Source organism: Kogia breviceps, chromosome 8 (assembly GCF_026419965.1).
Source record: "Kogia breviceps isolate mKogBre1 chromosome 8, mKogBre1 haplotype 1, whole genome shotgun sequence".
In the NCBI taxonomy this organism is placed as follows: Eukaryota; Metazoa; Chordata; class Mammalia; order Artiodactyla; family Physeteridae; genus Kogia; species Kogia breviceps.
The window spans coordinates 23,463,715-23,479,766 of NC_081317.1; the positions used below are offsets into that span (position 1 = coordinate 23,463,715).

General features: G+C 41.4%; 1 protein-coding gene and 1 pseudogene across 8 annotated transcripts in view; one reads left to right on the top strand and one right to left on the bottom strand.

Annotated features, from left to right (window-relative positions):
- The window catches only part of PALM2AKAP2 (PALM2 and AKAP2 fusion), a 499,465-nt gene that overhangs the window by 403,540 nt on the left and 79,873 nt on the right, over window positions 1-16,052 (bottom strand). The window contains exon 1 of one of the 8 annotated variants that reach the window (XM_067040969.1): window positions 5,270-5,312. The exons of the other annotated variants lie outside the window; for them this stretch is intronic. The gene's annotated coding sequence lies outside the window, so the exon portion shown is untranslated. Of the gene's footprint in view, window positions 1-5,269; window positions 5,313-16,052 lie in introns of those variants that run through there. 8 annotated transcript variants of the gene reach the window in all.
- Window positions 1,754-2,224, top strand: LOC131761438 (actin-related protein 2/3 complex subunit 5 pseudogene; annotated as a pseudogene).

Genomic DNA, 16,052 nt, shown 5'->3' on the forward strand with positions numbered 1-16,052 from the left:
AAAAGATTTGACAAAATTTAACACCCACTTATGATAAAAACTCTCCAGAAAATGGGCATAGAGGGAAGCTTCCTCAATATAATAAAAGGCATATATGACAAACCCACAGTAAACATCATTCTCAATGGTGCAAAACTAAAAGCATTTCTTCTAATATCACACTCTCAACACTATTATTCAAAATAGTTTTGGAAGTCCTAGCTACAGCAGTCAGAGAAGAAAAAGAAATAGAAGGAATGCAAATCAGAAAAGAAGATGTAAAACTGTCACTGTTTGCAGATTACATGATACTATACATAGAGAATCCTAAAGATGCCACCAGAAAAATACTAGAGCTAATCAAAGAATTCGGTAAAATTTCAGGATACAAAATTAATGCACAGAAATCTCTTGCATTCCTATACACTTATGATGAAAAATCTGAAAGAGAAATTAAGGAAACACTCCCATTTACCATTGCAACAAAAAGAATAAAATACCTAGGAATAAACCTACCTAAGGAGACAAAAGGCCTGTATGCAGGAAACTATAAGACACTGATGAAAGAAATTAAAGATGATACAAACAGGTAGAGAGATATACCATGTTCTTGGATTTGAAGAATCAACATTGTGAAAATGACTCTACTACCCAAAGCAATCTACAGATTCAATGCAATCCCTCTCAAATTACCAATGGCATTTTCAGAGAACTAGAACAAAAAAATTTCACAATTTGTATGGAAACACAAAAGACTCCGAATAGCCAAAGCAACCCTGAGAAAGAAAAATGGAGCAGGAGGAATCAGGATCCCTAACTTCAGACTATACTACAAAGCTACAGGAATCAAGACAGTATGGTACTGGCACAAAACCAGAAATATAGATCAATGGAACAGTATAGAAAGCCCAGAGATAAACCCATGCACATATGGTCAGCTTATCTTTGATAAAGGAGGCAAGAATATACAATGGAGAAAAGATAGCCTCTTCAGTAAGTGGTGCTGGGAAAACTGGACAGCTACATGAAAAAGATTGAAATTGGAACACTCCCTAACACCTTACACAAAAATAAACTCAAAATAGATTAAAGACCTAAATGTAAGGCCAGACACTATCAAACTCTTAGAGGAAAACATAGGCAGAACACTCTATGACACAAATCACAGCAAGATCCTTTTTGACCCACCTCCTAGAGAAATGGAAATAAAAACATAAATAAACAAATGGGACCTAATGAAACTTAAAAGCTTTTGCACAGCAAAGGCGACCATAAACAAGACCAAAAGACAACCCTCAGAATGGGAGAAAATAGTTGCAAATGAAGCAGCTGACAAAGGATTAATCTCCAAAATATAGAATCAGCTCATGCAGCTCAATATCAAAAAAACAAACAACCCAATCCAAAAACGGGCTGAAGACCTAAACAGACATTTCTCCAAAGAAGACATACAGATGGCCAAGAAGCACATGAAAGGATGCTCAGCATCACTAATCATTAGAGAAATGCAAATCAGAACTTCAGTGAGGCCTCCCTGGTGCACTCCCCTTGGAGGAGAGCAGGGGCGGCGTAGGAGGCTCAAGAAGAGCATGAGCCTGAGGAGGAAGGCGCTCAGCCAGTGCGCCGGCCCAGAACCACCCGCGCCGCAGCTGCCCGTGACGCCTCTGAGCGGAAAAGGGAAGTGAAGGCACCAGTCTGCGGGTTCCATCTGGGCTGGGCTTGCTAAGGTAGAGGCAGCATCAAGAGGAGGCCTTGGCCACCGATCCGGATCGGGATGTCGAAGAACACGGTGTTGTCGGCCCGGTTCTGGAAGGTGGACATGGATGAGTATGATGAGAACAAGTTTGTGGATGAGGAAGATGGGGGCGATGGGCAGGCCGGGCCCGACGAGGGTGAGGCGGACTCCTGCCTGCGGCAAGGAAACATGACAGCCGCGCTACAGGCAGCTCTGAAAACCCCCCCTATCAACACCAAGAGCCAGGCAGTGAAGAATCGAGCAGGCAGCATTGTCTTGAAGGTGCTCATCTCTTTTAAAGCTAATGATATTGAAAAGGCAGTTCAATCCCTGGACAAGAATGGTGCGGACCTCCTAATGAAGTACATTTATAAAGGCTTTGAGAGCCCCTCTGACAATAGCAGTGCTATGTTATTGCAGTGGCATGAAAAGGCACTTGCTGCTGGAGGAGTGGGGTCCATTGTTTGAGTCTTGGCTGCAAGGAAAACTGTGTAGTCCGGTGGGAATGGATATCTCTCATGCGGTGGGAGTTGCTGGTACAAAGACCAAAACAACCAAATGCCACCGCTGCCCTTTGGGTAGCATCTGTTTCTCTCAGCTTTGCCTTCTTCTTTCCTTTTCATATCTATAAAGAAGAAAATTACAAAAAAACCCCACAAACTCACACTGGTCAGAATGGCCATGATCAAAAGGTCTACAAATAATAAATACTGGAGAGGGTGTGGAAAAAGGGAACCCTCTTGCTCTGTTGGTGGGAATGTAAATTGATACAGCCACTATGGAGAATTGTATGGAGGTTCCCTAAAAAACTACAAATAGAACTACCATATGACACAGCAATCCCACTACTGGGCATATACCTTAAGAAAACCATAATTCAAAGAGTCATAAAAAAAAAAAAAAGTCTTGTATCTCACTGTTCATTGCAGCACTACTTACAATAGCCAGGACATGGAAGCAACCTAAGTGTCCATCGACAGATGAATGGATAAAGAAGATGTGGCACATATATACAATGGAATATTACTCAGCCATAAAAAGAAACGAAATTGAGTTATTTGTAGTGAGGTGGATGGATCTAGAGTCTGTCATACAGAATGAAGTAAGGCAGAAAGAGAAAAAAATACTGTATGCTAACGCATATATATGGAATCTAAAAAAAAAAAAAAAAAAAAAGGTGGTTCTAAAGAACCTAGGGGCAGAACAGGAATAAAGATGTAGACGTAGAGAATGGACCTGAGGACATGGCCAGAGGGAAGGATAAGCTGGGAAGAAGTGAGAGAGTAGCACTGACATATATACACTACCAAATGTAAAATAGATAGCTAGTGGGAAACAGCCGCATAGCACATGGAGGTCAGCTCGGTGCTTTGTGACCACCTAGAGGGGTGGGATAGGAGCCGCAAGAGGGAGGGGATATGGGGATATATGTATACGTATAGCTAATTCACTTTGTTATACAGCGGAAACTAACACAACATTGTAAAGCAATCATACTCCAATAAAGATGTTAAAAAAAAAAAAAAACTGCGGGCAAATTCACGTAGAGTTAGTTCCCTTCTCTGGGAGATGAAAAGCCATAGGGTTATAAATGGTCAACCTGGAAGGGATTCAGCCTGGTTCAATGTCATTCCACAAGTGAGGAAATGGCCTTAGATAATAGGTGAAAGGAAAGCAAGGATGAGGTATGAGGGATGGGAAAGAGAGGCACACTTAATGGGTTTCTGCTCTGTGCCATTCTATGGTATTTACTCATGTATCACAGCCTCTGTTCTCACCCTGCTTAGCCATTAAATCCAACAGAGTACTTCTTCACATTCACCTTTCAGGATCTGCTCACCCTAAAGTACTGTTGGCCAGTGCAGAACTTCCTGAAGGTTCTCTAGGAGAGGTGTGAGCTTCCATCACACACCACACTCTGAACAACCAAACATATATTCTTTGGCTTTTTCTCTTCTATCCAAGCTCCCTCTTTAGCCAAGCCAATGGGAAAAGAGAGAAGAAGGTATGTTTCCCCCTCAACTCTTTCCCAAGATGCACCCTAATCACTCTACTTCCTGTCTCTAACCTCCTTCATCCTCCCTTCCAGGCTTCTAAATCCTTCCCAGGCTTCCCTGGTGGCGCAGTGGTTGAGAGTCCGCCTGCCGACACAGGGGACACGGGTTCGTGCCCCGGTCCGGGAAGATCCCACATGCCACACAGCGGCTGGGCCCGTTAGCCATGGCCGCTGGGCCTGTGCGTCTGGAGCCTGTGCTCCGCAACGGGAGAGGTCACAGCAGCGAGAGGCCCACGAACTGCAAAAAAAAAAAAAATCCCTCCCCCTTTCTTAAACACAGCATCAGCCTGCACATTCTTTCAAAAACCCTTCAGTGGCTTCCAAACCCACTTAGGATAAAATCCAAACTCCTTGCCTGAGCCTCTCTACATGATCTGGGCCCTGCTCACTTCTCAGCCCTCATCTCCTACCATGCACCCCTCACTCTACTCACTCTTGGTCAGTTGATCTCCTTGGGGAATTCTACCAAACACAGTTGGCTCGTTCCAGCTGCAAGTTCCTTGTACTTCAGAGACCTCTGCCTAGAACACCCTTCAATCCTGGGTTTTGTATGTCTTGCTCCACTGACCCAGAGAGAAGCCTTCTCGGAGCATCCTGTCTAGATGGACACCCTCCACCACCCTTTCCACTCCAGGCATTCTCAAATTCCTTCCCTGCCTTTATTTTTCTCCCTAGCACTCATCATGATGCACATATTGTTTATCTTTTGGACTACTTCCTTATTTTCTGCCTCCCACCACTAGAAGGTAACTTTCACATGATCAGTGTCTTTGTCTGCCTTGTTCACCCATATCTCAAATGTCCATGTGTTTTATAAGTGCATGGAAGCAATTTAGTTCTGTTCTAACTCTTTCAAACTCATATACCCACCACCCATCCACCTGATAAGCAAACAAAAAGTTCTCCAACTACTATCCACCTACCTTAGATGACAGCAATCAATTAGAAATAAAACCAAGATTTTTTTCCCAAGGGGTATCTCATTAATCATCATAGAAGCCTTGTCAGGGAGATGGATTATATGCATTGAACATATGAGGATACTGTGGGGCTCAGGGTCATACAGCTGAGCTTCCTTACTTTTTGCTTCTAAAGCTGGTGCTGTTTCCACTGCACCATCCTACCCTCCCAGTCTTCTGAAGCAGTGTACCTGAGAACTTTGGGGAAAACACAGAGCAGGGAACACATGGAAGGGTTATTATCCTTATGTGTGACATCTTCCAGCACCATTGATCTGTATATTGGTCTTCGCATAGTTTGCAACCCCACAATGAAGCAGGTGTCTAGAACTTGCTTTGAGGAAGACTGGTCTCATAGGGGTCTTCCTGTCTCATCGATCTTTGTGCCACAGTGGCTCCTGTTGAAGGCACTAAGGTGCTGGGCTTCCCAAATCACAGACCTGGTTGCATACCTGCCCAGAATGTCACTTACGGCACCATCCACCATCCCCATTTAGTCCTATAGCTGGAACAAGAATCAAACCTAAGGTAATCTCATACCTTGGCACCTCAGGCCAAACAAGGTACAGATCTTCTCTTTTTCTTCTCTGCTGACACACATGTCACATATATGAGTATTATCCTGCACCATAGCTGTTAACTCCAACTTTACTGTCCTCAGAACACCTATAGGAGTACAATATGATCAAACCCTATATCATAAAATTTTTTACAATCTTCAATATTTAATTATCACTAGTAATAAATTAGATGTAACGTAACTCAAACCTAAGGTCCACCAAGATAAAGGATAATCAGGCAGTCAGATAATGCAAAGATAAAAATAAGCAAATTTACAACTTCAGTTTAATTTAAAATTCAGTTCACCATTCTTTCTACTGAATACAAAAAAGTTATTGTATTGGGGTCACAAATAATTTTTTTCTTTATTTTGGGGAAAGACAGAAAATGGGACAGATAGGATAAAGGTTAGATTTGCTGAAAACCTAGCTACTCCAAGATGTTTGAGAACTGCATCATTTGACACAAAAAAGAAAGGAAACATGGCCAATATAAGCCAGTTCATTCATCTGCCTTGGTGATTCCATGATTCATTGTCAGGAGGCATAGATGGGACCATTAGGAAAAAATCAGGAATTAAGACACAATTTTCTCTGTAATTATGTTAGAATAGTTCAGCATGTGGGTGTGGTTAGTTAACATCTGCAGTGCCTAATAAGAAATTTATATTCCAGGATGATTGGTTAGCCTTCGAAGGTACCAAATTGGAAATAATAGGCAAGCACTTCAAGAACAGCTTTCTTAATCTGCACCAGATGGTTTGTTAATTAGCATAAGGGATGTTAACACTTTTTTCCCACTGGTAAATGAGTACTACTCATGATATGTGGTTGGTTAGAAAGATTGCAGACACCCCCATCCTTGCATAAGTAGGGTATATAATCTAATGAACCCAGCAGACTGACCTTTGCAAATGACTGTGTCCCCGTTCTCTTTTGTGAAGCATCCCGGGGGTAGAGAAAAGGGTGATTCTTGTTCCTTAAGGACGGTTTGTATGCATATACTAACTCTCTGAAAAGGTGATAAATGTTTTTTAAGATTTCTAAAAATTGTCTTAAATTTCTTAAGCCAAACCCAAAGTCTCAGAACTACCCTGTTGGCAAAAACATGGCAGTTTGGGCTTCCCTGGTGGTGCAGTGGTTGGGAGTCCGCCTGCCGATTCAGGGGTCATGGGTTCGTGCCCCGGTCTGGGAGGGTCCCGCGTGCCGCGGAGCGGCTGGGCCCGTGAGCCGTGGCCGCTGAGCCGGTGCGTCCGGGGCCTGTGCTCCGCGGCGGGAGGGGCCACAACGGTGAGAGGCCCGTGTACCGCAAAAAAACAAAAACAAACAAACAAAAAAACATGGCAGTTTGCCAGACACTAACTGTAGAAGAACTTCCCACTCTATCAAACACAGAGGTTAGTGTATTTTCCTGACCAGTCCTTGATTCATTACTACTCCTGGTGGCACAGCCCCAGGCAACATTCTAGAATAAGTTGACATTATGCAATAGCCTTATTACAACCTGAAGGGAAGAACGTGCCAACTTGTAGAAATGGTTCATCACCTCACAAAGATAATTGACCTAATATAGTGCTTACATTGTGGCTAAAGTCCAACTTCTGGCCAATGTCCACAGCAGGACATTTATGAATTGGGGTTTTATTTGCACTTTGATTGTGGTTTGTCATTTATTACCTTATGCAAGGTTTTACTCATGGATTCCTGCTATGAATTATTAGATGGTTGAAATTCATGTCTTCATTCCTTTGTGCATGCTGTAACCTTTGACTATAATGCCTTATCCCCCATCCCTCCTTCCTTCTTTGACCAAGACCTCCTACTCAATCTTTGATACCCGGCTCCGGAAGTCTCCTCTGCACGGTGGATTCTATATCCTCGAGGCATTTGCTTACCACTTTAGTGCATTTATTCATCCAAGAGATAATTATTGGATGCCTGCTGATTGTAATCACTGTGCTAGACTCTAGGAACTCAGCAGTGAGCAAGGTGGGTAGAGTCCAAGCTCTTTTATTAATTTGGAAGAAAATCAAGCTTAACATAATTCAAGACCAAATCATAGCATTCTCACCCACAAACTTCCATAATACAAGTTCCTTTTTTTTTTTTTAGGAAACAAAGGGTCCTCTGGGGCAGAAATACGTTTCCTGGTAGTTTAATTGCACAAAAAGGTTAACTGGTCCTTCAAAGATGCCAAACTCTAGCCAAGGGACTATCTTGCATTCTAGGAGAATCTGCCTCCTTGTGTTTTTGGCAGAATAGCCAAAATGCATGTGCTTTTAATTAATCCCCAATCTAAGCTGAGGTCTGTCATACTGCACTGACAGCAGAATTACATTCAGTCTCCTCTGCTAAAGGGCTGACGGGGTAGATTTGATCATAATTACCCCCTCAATCAAAAACCGTCTGTGGAAGAGATCCAGTCCTCAAGATGTCTTTGGCTACACTGATCTCTTTGCTTGTAATCACCTTTTGGGACATATTAAGCTGGAGGTGTCTACCGGACGTCCAGGTGGCTATCGCAGGTCAGCAGGAACGCACCTAGAGTATTAATGGAGCCACTCTCCGTAAGGTTATTCAACCTACTACCTTTGATGAAGGGACAATCGAATAGCATGAAATATGTCGCAGTAGAAAAATCTTGAAAGTGTCCTCATAGAGACTAAAAACTTCTAAACAACAGGATTTGAAAAAGAGTAGCAGCCAACAGAGACCAAAATAAACCCCTTCAGGCCTATCTCAGTTCAACATGTTGTTAAAACATCCGAAGACCTTTCTCAGCACATATATTATTCAAAGGTCAAAAAATTCCCTCTGCAAATACCTAAAATATCTACAGGATGTTTCAGCAAAATGCCACATTAAATTATTTCTCCAATGCAGTTCAAGGCTTAGGTTCCAGAACGAGGAAGTGGGGATGAGTCTGATAGCCAGTCAGCTCTCGGAGGCCATATTGGGAGTAAGGTGATTTTCATTGGCCTTACCCTGGAAAAAATAAATGAGTTATTTTTCGACATATTCCTGAATTAAAATTTATCCTTGGGATAAGGTTATGTATCGTTGTATTGGTAACATTAATTAAAACAAGTCTAGGTGTGGCAGAATAGGAAGACCTTGAGCTCATCTCCTCCCACGGACACACCAAAATTACCAATATTTACAAAGCAACTATTGATGAGAATAACCTGAAGACTAACAGACAAGATTTTCCACAACTGAAAATATAAAGAACGAGACAGGTAAGAGGGGTGGAGATGCAGTATAGTCAAGACCTTCATCCCTGGGTAGGCAACCCATAAATGGGAGGATAATCACAATTGCAGAGGTTTCCCCGAGGATGAGCGGTCCAAGCCCCATACTGCACTCCCCAACCTGGGGGTTCTGCATCATGAAGACGAGCCCCCAGAACATCTGACTTTGAAGGCCAGTGGGGCTTATGTTCAGGAGACCCAGAGGGCAGTAGGAAACAGACTCCACCCTTCAAGGGCTTGTGCAAAATCGGACATGCTCTGAGACCCAGCTCAGAGGCAGTAATTTGCAAGAAGCCTGGGTCAGATCCACTTGCTGATCTTGAAGAGCTTCCTGGAGAGGCAGGAGGCAACTGGGACTCCTCCTGGGGACACAGGAGTAGGCAGCTGCCATTTTCTGGAGCTCATTCTACCACGAGGACACTGGCACTGGCAAGTGCCATTTTGGAGCTTTCCCTCTAGCCTATTAATGTTGAGGGCTTACCCACCCACCAGCCAGTGGGCACTAGATCCAGGACACCCCTGGCCATGCAGCCAGCTGCATGCAGACCCAGCCCCAACCATCAGTGAGATGGCACATGCTCCGGGTCACCTGGGCCTCACAGCCAGCTGCCCCAGCACCCAGCCCTGCCCACCAGCACTAGCAACCTCCACATGAAGCAAAGTTTGGCAGCCAGTCAGGCTGGGAGGCCAGCCCTACATACCAGCACAAGCACAGGAGTTGGCCCCATCACAACAGAAGAGCCCGTGCATCCCACATAGGGGGCACCCACAGAGTATATATATTGGGTTGGCCAAAAAGTTCATTCGGGTTTTTCCATAAGATGTTATAGAAAAACCCGAATGAACTTTCTGGTCAACCCAAAGCTCCAGTGCCCAGAAGGAAGTGTGCTGCTGGGCCCCATAAGATGTTTCCTACATAAAACCACTCCTCCAAAATGGGGAAACATAACTGACCTGCCTAATACATATAAATAAAAACAGAGAATTAGGCAAAATGAGGTGACAGAGGAATACATTCCAAATGAAAGAGCAAGATAAAACCCCAGAAGAAGAACTAAGTGAACTGGAGATAAGCACTCTACCTAATAAAGAGTTCAAGGTACTGATCATCAAGATGCTCAGTGAACTCAGGAGAAGAATGGATGAACACTGTAAAAAGTTTAATATAAAATTTAGAAAATATAAAGAAGACCCAAACAGAGCTGAAGAATACAATAATTAAGATATTTTAAAAATACCCTAAAAGGAATCAACAGCAGATAAGATGATACAGAGGAACTCGAAGACAGAGTAGTGGAAACCACCTAAGTAGAACAGAAAAAATAATAATTTTTAAAATGTGGATAGTTTAAGAGACCTCTGGGACAACATCAAGTATACTAATATTCACATTAAAAGGGTCCCAGATAGAGAAGAGGGGGAGTGGGTAGGGAAGCTATGTGAAGATATAATAGCTGAAAACTTCCCTAACTTGGTAAAGGAAACAGACATCCAAGTCCAAGAAACACAGAGTCCCAAACAAGACAAACCTAAAGAGATTCACACCAAGACACACTGTAATTAAAATGGCAAAAATTAAAGACAAAGAGACAATCTTAAAAGTAGCAAGGGAAAAGCAACTAATTATGGACAAAGGAACTCCCATAAGACTCTCTGCTGGCTTTTCAGCAGAAACTTTGCAAGCCAGAGGGAGTGGCATGATATATTTAAAGTGATGAAAGGAAAAACCCACAACCAAGAATACTCTATCCAGCAAGGTTATCATTCAGATTTGAAGAAGAGATAAAGAGCTTTACAGACAGGCAAAAGCTAAGAGTTTGGCACCACTAAACCAGCTTTACAAGAAATGTTAAAAGGGACTTCTCTAAGTGGAAAAAAAAAGAGATGATGAAAAATATGGGGCTTCCCTGGTGGCGCAGTGGTTGAGAGTCTGCCTGCTGATGCAGGGGACACAGGTTCGTGCCCCAGTCCAGGAAGATCCCACATGCTGTGGAGTGGCTAGGCCTGTGAGCCATGGCTGCTGAGCCTGTGCATCTGGAGCCTGTGCTCTGCAATGGGAGAGGCCACAACAGTGAGAGGCCCGTGTACAGCAAAAAAAAAAAAAAAAAGAAAGAAAGAAAGAAAAAGAAAATTATGACAGGAAAATCTCATTGGTAAAGGCACATATATAGTAAAGGTAGTAGATCAATCACTTATAAAGCTAGTAGTTAGGTTAAAAGGCAAAAGCAGTAAAATCATCTATACCCACATTAAATAGTTAAGGGATACACAAAAAAGATGTAAAATGTGTTGTCAAAAACAGTAGATGGGGTGTGGGGTAGTACAAATGGAGGGTTGTTAGAATGCATTCAAACTTAAGAGATGACCAACTTAAAATAATCATTCACATATATATGTATGTGTGTGTGTATAATAGAAACACACACAGAAAAAGAGAAAGGAATCCAAACAAAACACTAAAGATTATCACCAAATCACAAGGGAAGAGAGCAAAAAAAGAAAGGAACAAAAAAGAACTAGAAAAAATAATTCTAAAATTTGTATGGAAACACAAAAGATCCCAAGTAGCCAAAACAATCTTGAGAAAGAAGAACAAGGCTGGAGGTATCACACGCCTTGATTTTAAACTATACTACAAAACTTCAGTAATCAAAACATGATGGTACTAGCACAAAAACAGACACATAGATTAATGGACCAGAATAGGGAGCCCAGAAATAAACCCACTTTTACATGGTCAATTAATCTACGATAAAGGAGGCAAAAACATACCATGGGGAACAGGTAACCTTGTCAATAAATGATGCTTGGAAAACCAGACAGCTACATGCAAAAGAATCAAGGACTGCTTTCTTACCCCATATATAAAAATAAACTCAAAATGAATTAAAGATTTAAATATAAGACCTGAAACCATAAGACTCCTAGAAGAAAACATAGGCAATATATTCTGTGACACTGACTGGTCTTAGCAATATTTTTTGGATATGCATCCTTAGGCAAGGGAAACAAAAGCAAAAATAAATGGGATCACATCAAACTAAAAAGCTTTTGCAGTGAAGGAAACTATCAGCAAAACAAAAAGACAGCCTACTGAATGGGAGAACAATAGGTATGATAAGGGGTTGATATCCAAAATATAAAAAGAACTCATACAACTCAACATCAAATAAACAAAAAAGAAGAAAACCTGATTTTAAAATGGGCAGAGGGCTTCCCTGGTGGCGCAGTGGTTGAGAGTCCACCTGCCAATGCAGGAGACATGGGTTCGTGCCCCGGTCCAGGAAGACTCCACATGCCATGGAGCGGCTGGGCCCGTGAGCCATGGCCACTGAGCCTGTGCATCCGGAGCCTGTGCTCCGCAATGGGAGAGGCCACAACAGTGAGAGGCCCGCATACCACCACCACCACCACCACAACAACAACAACAAAATGGGCAGAGGACCTGAACAGGTATTTTTCCAGAGAAGACATGTAGATGGCCAACAGACACATGAATAGATGATCGACATCACTAATCATCAGGGAAATGCAAATTAAAACTGCAATATCTCTTTACACCTGTCAGAATGGCTATCATATAAAAAGACAAGAGAGAATAAGTGTTGATGAAGATGTGGAGAAAAGGGAACCCTTGTGCACTGTTGGTGGGAATGTAAATTGGTACAGCTACTATGGAAAACAGCATGGAGGTTCCTTAAATACTGAAAAATAGAACTACCATATGATCCAGCAATTCCACTATGGGTATTTTCCCAAAGAAAACAAAAACAATAATTCAAAAAGATATATGCATCCCTATGGTCATTGCAGCATTATTTGCAAACACCAAGATATGAAAACAACCTAAGTATTCATTGATAGATGAATGGATAAAGAAGATGTGGTATATATACACAATGGCATATTACTCAGCCATAAAAAAGAATGAAATCTTTCCATTTACAACAACATGGATGGACCTACAGGGTATTATACTAAGTGAATTAAGTCAAACAGAGAAAGACAAATATCATATGATTTCACTTGTATGTGGAACCTAAAAAACAAATGAACAAACATAAAAAAAAAAAAACAGAAGCATTCTCATAGATACAGAGAACAAATAGGTGGTTGCCAGAGGGGAATAGGTTGGGGGATGAGTGAAATAGGTGAGGGAGATGAAGAGGTACAAACTTCCAGTTACAAAATACATGAGTCACAGGATGCAATGTACGGCATGGGGAATATAGTCAATAACATTGAAATAACTTTGTATAGTGACAGTTGATTACTTGACTTATGGTGATGATCATTTTATAATATATAGAAATATCAAACGTTTCTATGTTGTGCACCTGGACCTCAGAGTTGTAGATCAATTACATTCCAAAACACAATAGTATTAATAAAATTTTTTTAAAATTTATATTAAACAAATATATATCAAGTAGAATTCTTGAGGATGTAAATGAAAGAAAAACTGACCCCCAAAAGCTCTGACTGAACCCTCAAAACTTCAAAGTGCAGGGCTAGAACTGGCTTGGGCACAACTGACTTTAGGGCTCAATTGTTGTCATCAGGACAGGATTTTTCTCGGCTTCCTTTATCTTTCCCTTCTGTGTGCCACGATCATTTTGCATCTTCATGTGGTAGCGAGATGGTTGTGAAAACTCTAAGTTTCAAATCCTCTCAACATTATTATGCCCTTGATTAAGCAGGAGCTATAAGGCAAGGCAAGTTGCTAAACCTCTCTGTGCCTCCATTTCCACATCTGTAAAATGGGAATGTCAATAAAGTGCTAAACACATAGAAAATGCTTAATGAATGTTAATGACAATTAATGCTATGGTTTTCATAACACAATTCCCTATTGACAATGAGGAACATCCATTTTCCTAACAGAAAGTTCTAGAAATGACATGAAGTTACAAAATCTGCAAGGCTTAATACTCTCTCACCTAGAGTACCCTTGCTTCTCAAGAAGTATGACCTAACATTTTAATTTGGTAATAGAAACTGTGGGAACAGGAGATTCAACAGAGACAGGCTGACACTGTGTGTGTTTGAATTCCTGACTAGAAAGCCCTTTGCTCAATAGTCCTTCACTGGGATGGCCTAGGTGGCCGACCTCAAGGGGTAACTTTGAAATATGCATTTGAATTGTTTTAAAGAACACTAATTTGGAACAACAATTTAATCGGTAGACAGTGTTCCAATTGCAAGGAATGAGTTGCCAAGCATGAAGCTGGGCCACCCAAAGAGAAAGTGCAGATTTAAAACTTTAGTTATTTGCAAGTTGTTTCTGAACATTTAAACATTAACTACAGTGCAAGAAAAATATGACCATCGGGTAATATGAGAAAGAGATTGTAGTTTAAGCTTCTCAGTTTGCTTTTCTCATCCTATACTTTGCCACCAGTAAAGTGGGCTACAGCACATCAAATCTTGAATAAAGGTTCATTCTAGATTATTCTCATCTCACCTCCCTGACCATTGCCCACCAGCATGAGAACTCTATTCTCAGCTCCCTTGAAGAGATAATAAATAAAATCTTTGGGATTCCATATGGAATAACAGAATTTTTGAATGTTGATAATGTAAGAAAACTTAGAAGTGATCTCATTCAACCCATTCAATTGACTGGTAAGTAAACTGGAATCCAGAAGGTTGGAGTGATTTCTCAAAATCAACTGGCTAACATCATAGAATCATCTCATCTCAGGGCTCTTTCCAGACCAGCCATAGACGTGAAATCCTACCCCACTCCCCCACCCCCCCACTAAAATTACATGATTTTGCCCATAGCAACCCTGTGGAGTTGGCAGGGCAAATACTATTACGGAAGACTTAGAGCATATGCCCAAATAACTTGAATGAATTCACCAACATGGGTTTGGCAAAGAAAGGGAGACGAATAAAGAGAAGTCGGAAGGCAAAGAGCAAGCAAGCAAGAACAATTTAAATGGTGCAAATAAAATATATCCTGGTCTAGTTAGCACAATTGCTCATCTGTTAATATATCTCTGATATGGTCAGATATTTCAATGAATCTATTCCAAGGTGGTCTTTGACTCTCTATGATGGTTCAGTGAGGTGGGCTGGTGAGATCTCAAGATCCTTCTAGATTGTGCTATCCAATAGAACCTGGTGTTCACAGAAATGTTCTAAATCTCACTGTCTGATACATTCCCACTAGCCATATATTGGAACTAAACAATTAATATGTGGTTAGTGATACTGAGAAATTAAAATTTTATTTACTTTTTAAACTATTTATTTACTTATTTATTTGGCTGTGTTGGGTCTTAGTTGCAGCACACGGGCTCTTCATTGTGGTGCACGGGCTCTCTAGTTGTGGCACACTGGCTCTAGAGTGCATGGGCTTAGTAGCCCTGCAGCACATGGGATCCCAATTCCCCAACTGGGGATCGAACCCATGTCCCTCGCAGTGGAAGGTAGACTCTTAACCACTGGACCACCAGGGAAGTCCCTATTTACTTTTTTTTTTTTTAACATCTTGGACTATAATTGCTTTACAATGGTGTATTAGTTTCTGCTTTATAACAAAGTGAATCAGTTATACATATACATATCTTCCCATATCACTTCTCTCTTGCGTCTCCCTCCCTCCCACCCTCCTGATGCCACCCCTCTAGGTGGTCACAAACCACCTAGCTGATCTCCCTATGCTATGCAGCTACTTCCCACTAGCTATCTATTTTACGTTTTGTAGTGTATATATGTACATGCCACTCTCTCACTTTGTCACAGCTTACCCTGCCACCTCCCCATATCCTCAAGTCCATGCTCTAGCAGGTCTGTGTCTTTATTCCCATCTTACACCTAGGTTCTTCATGATCTTTTTTTTCCCCTTAGATTCCATATATATGTGTTAGCATAGGATATTTGTTTTTCTCTTTCTTACTTGACTCTGTATGACAGACTCTAGATCCATCCACCTCACTAAAAATAACTCAATTTCATTTCTTTTTATGGCTGAATAATATTCCATTGCATATATGTGCCACTTTTTCTTTATCCATTCATCTGTTGATGGACACTTAGGTTGCTTCCATGTCCTGGCTATTGTAAATAGAGCTGCAATGAACATTTTAGTATGTGACTCTTTTTGAATTACAGTTTTCTCAGGGTATATGCCCAATAGTGGGACTGCTGGATCATATGGTAGTTTTATATGTCATTTTTCAAGGAACCTCCATAGTGGCTGTATCAATTTACATTCCCACCAACAGTGCAAGAGTGTTCCCTTTTCTCCACACCCTCTCCAGCATTTATTATTTCTAGATTTTTTGACGATGGCCATTCTGACCGGTGTGAAATGATATCTCATTGTAGTTTTGATTTGCATTTCTCTAATGATTAATGATGTTGAGCATTCTTTCATTTGTGTGCTAGCAATCTGTATATCTTCTTTGGAGAAATGTCTATTTAGGTCTTCTGCCCATTCTTGGATTGGGTTGTTTGCTTTTTGTTATTGAGCTGCATGAGCTGCCTGTAAATTTTAGAGAT